The sequence below is a fragment of the Lichenostomus cassidix genome, chromosome 13 (genome assembly GCF_008360975.1).
Source record: "Lichenostomus cassidix isolate B80296 chromosome 13, HeHo_3.0, whole genome shotgun sequence".
Taxonomy (NCBI): Eukaryota; Metazoa; Chordata; class Aves; order Passeriformes; family Meliphagidae; genus Lichenostomus; species Lichenostomus cassidix.
In genome coordinates this window covers 3,701,492-3,708,152 of record NC_139494.1, presented here as the reverse complement: position 1 = coordinate 3,708,152, position 6,661 = coordinate 3,701,492, and positions in this window count along the sequence as shown.

Here is a 6,661-nt window from a genome sequence, read left to right as displayed (position 1 = left end):
GTGCCAGGTTTCGATATCCGTGAGTTTACACATCCTGGAAAGCCCCAAATCTGCCATGACATAGTCTGAGAGGAACTGGAATGAGGAAGGAAACCAGAATTTATTGAGATTTACTCTATCAAGGGCAGTTGATCTCCAGGATTGCATTGATTCAGCTCAGCAGGTTGCCAGGGGCAAAAGAGACTCCAATTCCATCTGGCAGAGGGTGACTCACAGTGCCCTGGATCCCCCTACCCCACACCCCCCACATTCCAGGAGATGCCAGCTCGGGAAGCAGTGCCCATGGGTGCTGGCAACACAGCAAGGGCTTCCTGCAGGCAGGCTCTTGGTGGCCAGCAAGGCCCTCAAGACTTCCAGTTCCTTGTTCCAAGCAGTGGTGAGGTATTCCCATCCTGGAGGAAGATGGAGCCCATAGGAGCAAGTGGGATGCACTTGAGGATGCTGAGGGAGATGGATGATGCTCTGGCAAGGCTCCTCTCTGATCTCGTTGGAATGTTGTGGCAATCAGGAGGTTCCTGGTGAGTGGGAGAAGGCAAATCTCACACCCAGCTTTGAGCAGGTGACCTGCAGCCTGCTCAGTGTCACCTCTGACCCTGGGAAGGTGATGGAGCAAATCCTCCCAGCAATCCCTGCCAAACACTCAGACGATGAGACAGGAACAGCCATCAAGGATTTACAGAGGGCACATCACATCTGATGGACCTGACTACCCAGAATGGCCAGAAAACTGGCTGTGGGGATGAGGGGAGAACCTTCAGTTCAGCAAAACCCTCAGCATGGTCCCCATGGCCTCTGTGGAACCAATCTAGGTAGATGCAGGCTGGGAAAGGGGGTCATTGTCCAGAACATGCTCAGGGTCCCATTGCTTTCCATCCAGGAATGTCCCTGGGGGCCAGGAGACCCTCACAGTCCCCACAGAATCACATGGCTCCTCAGGCTGTCTCAGGCTCATAGCACAAGGATCTTGATTTAGACGTGTCCACAGTTCACATTTAATTAAAATCATAGAATTACAGAATCATTTCAGTTGGAAAAGGCCCTTGAGACCATCGAGTCAAACTATTCCCCCAGCACTGCCAAGTCCACCACTAACTCATGTCCCCAAGTGCACACATTTTTTAAATCCCTCCAGGGATGGGGACTCCACCACCTCCCTGGGCAGCTTGTGCCAGTGCTTGACAGCCCTTTAGGGTGAAGGAATTTTCCATACTATCCAGCATAACCCTCCTCTAGTGCTGGCTTGAGGCCATTTCTCCTTGTCCTGTCCCTTGTTTCCTGGGAGCAGAGCCTGACCCCCACCTGGCTGCACCCTCCTGTCAGGGAGCTGTAGAGGGAAAAGGTCCTCCCTTAGTCTTTTCTTTAGGCTGAGCCCCCCCAGCTCACTCAGCCACTCCTCATCAGACTCATGGTCTGTTGCCCTTCTGTGGACAAAATTTGAGCATTTTCAAACCCAGAGAGTGGGAGGAAGGGCCTGGCAGTGAGCTGCTTGTTTCAGTGGTACCTTAGAAACCCCAGAAAACCATCTGGCCAGTGTTCCCAGCCCTGGGAGGGCTGTGGATACAGCCAACATGTTGTTTGCTTCGTCAACACAAAGGCTGGCTAAAACATCCAGCCAATCACTTCCTCCTCCAGCGCTGGGAAAAAGTTTGTCCCATTCCAGCTGGGCTTTGCTGACCTGCTCTGCTTGGGTCCCTGATGTGGTGGAGGGGCTGCCTGGCTCCCCAGCCCCCTTCTTGCAGGTCTCCAAGCAATTGGTGGCTCTCCTGCCCACAGAGCTGTGCCTCTTGCTTTCAGTTCTACCCTCAGCACACCAACACCTGCAGTATTTCTGTCTCACTTCTGTTTGGAGCAGAGCTGTGGTACCTGTGGACCTGTGGTCCAAGAAGTGAGTCTAAACTCCAGGAATGAGGTTTCGTAGAATTTTGGAATCATGGAACAGTTTGGGTGGGAAGAAACCTTAAAGCTTACCTCATTCCCAACACCTGCCATGGTCAGGGACAACCTCCCCTATCCCAGGTTGCTCCAAGCCCCATCCAACCCAGCCTTGGACACTTCCAGGGATGGGGCAGCCACAGCTTCCCTGGGCAACCTGATTTAGGGCCTCACCACCCTCAAAGGGAGGAACTCTTTCTCAATATCCCATCTAACCCTACCCTCTGGGAGTGGGAAGCCATCCCCCCTCATGCTGTCACTCCATCCCTTGTCCCAAGTCCCTCTCCAGCTCTCCTGGAGCACCTTTAGGCACTGGAAGGGGCTCTAAGGTCTCCCCTGAGCTTATCCAGGCTGAACACCCCGAGTTCTCCCAGCCTGTCTCCTGAGCAGAGGGGCTCCAGCCCTTAGAACATCTCTGTGGCCTCCTGTGGACACCTCCAACATCTCAGCTTGCCTGGGAATGGAGAGCCCAGTGCTGCCCAGTGCCACCCAGTGCCTCTGCACAGTGAACAAGAAGTGGCAGGACTGAAACTGCCCCCTTTGTTCTCCCCAGCCTTACTCTGGCCAACAATTTGCTTTTCCAGATCGTGACTTGATTGACATTCCCTCTGTCCCTGTTTGCTGTTATTCCCTCAAGCAGAGGGAACAAGAGGTCACATATGATACTGGAAGATTTTATATGCATAAAAGACCCCAGCAAGGCACCTCTCTGGACCACGAGCACCACAGCACCTCCAACTGGGCTGGTGTGACACCTGTGTGAGCCTTGGCTGGGCAGAGAAATTAACTCTGCAGAGATCTACAAACACTGCAGCCCTTGCTGAGATCAGGAGAACCAAGGAGTCATGGAATAACCTGGGCTGGAAGGGACCCACAAGGATCCAGTCCAACTCCTGGCCCTGCACAGGATGCCCCAACAATCCCACCCTGTGCCTGAGAGCATTGTCCAAATGCTCCTGGAGCTCTGTCAGCCTTGGGGCTATGACCATTCCCTGGGGAGCCTTTTCAGTGCCCCACCACCCTTATATTTTCCTGATATCCAACCTAAATCCCCCTGACACAGCTCCAGCTATTCCCTTGGGTCCTGTCCCTGGTTCCAGGGAGTAGACGTCAGAGCTGCCCCTGTGCTGTCACTCGGGAGGAGCTGCAGCCCCCAGTGAGGTCTGACCTCAGTTTTCTGTGCTCCAGCTGGACAGGGCAAATGCCCTCAGCTGCTCCTCATGTGGCCCCTCCAGACCCTTCACCATCCCCATGTCCCTCCTTTGGACACTCTCTAACAACTTTAGATCTTTCTCACATTTTGCTGCCCAGAACTGCCCCCAGATAGAGGCTGGGGCATGTGGCATGTCCCCAGCCAAAAGCCAGGCCAGGAACATGGTGTTTTCCCTGCCATCCCCTGGATGAAGGGCTGTGAGCAGGCAGCAGCAGCGTGACAGAGCTGGCTCTGCTGCAGGATGGGCATGGCAGCAGCACTTCCTTCCTTTAATCCCTTTTTTTTTCCATTGTTGTGTGAAAGCAGGTAGAGCTGCTGGCTTCATCCGGAGGGCAGGCTGCCCAGTGACAGCTTTTACCAGGGATACCTGCAGGGATGGGGTTCCAGTGCCAGGCTGGTGTCAAAAGTGGCTTTGGTCCCTTGGCTAAAAGTGCTGCAGTCAGTGTTTTTAGTGCTGCATTTGCACCAGCACTGTCCCTCAGAGGTCCCGTGTGAGAGGGATGCTTTATTGTCACAAAATAGCAAAAATAAAGTGCTCTGCAATATTCTGTGTGGCCTTGGGCTGTGTGAACCAGGCCAGACTCTCTGGTGCAGTGAGGAGCCACCGTGTGCTGGGGAAGATCTGGTGGCAGCAGGAGACCTGCTCCCTCCAGCTCCCAGGCACAGGTCATGTCTCACTCACTGAGCCAAGCACTTTCACAGAAATCACAGAATCATGGAATTGGAAGGGAATCCTGAGTTGGAAGGGACCCACAAGGATCATCAAAGTCCAACTCCTGGCCCTGCACAGGACAGCCCCAAGAATCCCACCATGTACCTGCGAACATTGTCCAAATGCTCCTTGAACAACCTTGTCCAAACATTTTGCTGTGGGACAAAGGAGGTGGCAGTCAGAGGGGCCAAGGGACATGTCCCTCCAAGGGAGTTTCCCCTTGGCCTCGAGGTTATACAGGGCCCTGATCTTGGCTCACAAAGCCCACATGGGGACATAGTGCCTTTCCAGGGATGTGCCCAGCTTTTGAGATCCTTTGCCTCGCCCTGAGCCCCAGGGTGGATCCCTCAGCAATGAGGAGTTTAAAATCCTGGTGGCAGAATGGAGCATCCCTCCATCCCTGGATCATGGGGCTGCTCTGAGTGCTGCACATCCCTCACTCACTGAAGTTCTGCCTTCCTTTGGGGCACCAGAACCTTCTGCCTAAGAGAGTTTGAATTTAACAGATGTCAGTGGATCAATCTGTGATTTCTGCAGTCTGTCAGCTGCCAGCACCTGTAATGTCCTGTGGCACTGAGTCCCCAGTTACACATTGGGTGGAGAAACCATTTTTGCTCATTTTGGAGCTGTCACAGGCTGACATTGGAACAAGATGAGTTTCCAGGTCTCTTCCAACCCAAACCATTCCATGATTCCATGATTGGGGCGGTACTGCTGGGCAGAGCACCTCTGGGACAGGAGCCACTCCTGGATCTTTTTTCTGCGAGTTTTTTTCTTTGAAGCTTGTCCACCACTGTGTGCTCAACATTGGAGGCTTTTCCTTTTCCAATTCTGTCTTTCCTCCTTTAGAGTGACCTTTTTCCACCTTCTAACAAAGGCCTCATAAGTTAGCAAAGCCTGGAATAAATACAGCTCGGCTGGGAAGTTTGTATTCCTTTAAATTCTTGTGCATTTCCCTAAGCCCTTCAAGAGGTTTTTCCCTAATACAGCACTGCAACTCGACCCTGTGGAGCAGAGCTGGTCAGAGGGAGATGGTGAAGGAAAGGCACAAAGAGACAGGAGTCATCTGAGGACATGGCAGGACTCAGAGAACTCCTCCTGTGATGCTCTGCTGTTTGGGAGCAGGAGATGTTGGCATGGGATGGTGTTGGCAGGTCAACACAACACCAACCCCCAACAACCAACACACACCCCAAAACCACCCACACCCAACCACCCCCAAAACCAACCCAAACCAAAAAAAAACCCCCCAAACCCAAACCAACCAACAAACAACCAAAACCCCCCACAAAACAAAAACCCCCACCCAACCACACCAACAAAACACCACACCACCAAAAACCAAAAAAACCCACCACACCAAACACCACACAAACACAAACAACCCACAAACCACAACAAAACCACACCCAAAAACCAACACCCCAAAACACCAAAAACACCACAAAAACAACTTGACTTGGTGGTACTTGGAAAATTGCCCCAGAAACATGAGAAAGTTGCTTCCAGAGATATTCACGAGGAGTGAGAAGCCTTTTGTGCCTCGGAATACAGACCCAGCCATGATGTTTGCCCTGGCAAGGTTTGAGCATGGGGCTGCTCTGGCCTCAGGGACCACAGGAGCATCTCTAGAGAAGAGGAATCTGTGATGTCACTTCCAGTGACTGGGATCAAGTTTCCAGACTGGGATCAGGCACTGGCTGGGCCACAGAAACAAAAGCAGAACATGCTGGAAGCAGTTTTGCCCCATCCCAGGATTGGCCTTAAGAGCCAGGACTACTTGGGATTAGTGTCTGAGCCTTTCCAGTGCTGAAGGGACATTGGATCAACGTGCTGTGCAGGGTTGTCTGGAATTTGGCAATCAAGGGGTGCCCAAAAAGGAACGGGAAAAGAAGGAGCAAGAAGCAAAACGACAAGGAGTCAAAGCACTTGAAGAAAACCAAAACAACAACAACAACAACAAAAAAACCCCACCCAGAAATCCATTTTTATGAATTTGTGTTTATTTTCTTTGTAAAAAAGGTGAAGGGACAAGAAATTAATTTAAAACATGCCCTGTGCTACAGCCTCCAGAAATGGTGGATTCTCGCAGAAGGCTGGCAGCAAAGTCAGCACGAGAACAGCCCAGCATGGAACAGAGGCAGCGCCAGGGACCCTAAACCCCACATGGGCACACGGGCAGGAGGACAGGGAAGGGACACGGTGTCACCAGCGGTGCTTTCAGTGCCATTTAACGTGGCGTGTGCTTCCCGGGGCTAGGAGCAGCCACCACCGAACGCCCATAGGCTTCATCAGCACAAGCCAGTTACCCCAGGAGGGCTCTGCCTGTCCCGAGTGCGCTCAGCCTGCCCGGGACGAGGCCCGGAGCCTCCGCGCTGGGGCCGGGCACATCCCGTGGGGCTGCGGGGTCTCAGTCCCGTGCTGTCCCTCAGGCCCGTGCTGTCCCCTCAGTCCCATCCTGTCCCCTCAGTCCTATCCTGTCCCCTCAATCCCATCCTGTCCCCTCAGCCCCATCCTGTCCCTCAGTCCCATCCTGTCCCCTCAGTCCCACCCTGTCCCCTCAGTCCCATCCTGTCCTCTCAGTCCCACCCTGTCCCCTCAGCCCCATCCTGTCCCTCAGTCCCATCCTGTCCCCTCAGTCCCACCCTGTCCCCTCAGTCCCATCCTGTCCCCTCAATCCCATCCTGTCCCCTCAGTCCCATCCTGTCCCCTCAGTCCCATCCTGTCCCCTCAGTCCCACCCTGTCCCCTCAGTCCCACCCTGTCCCCTCAGTCCCATCCTGTCCCTCAGTCCCACCCTAACCC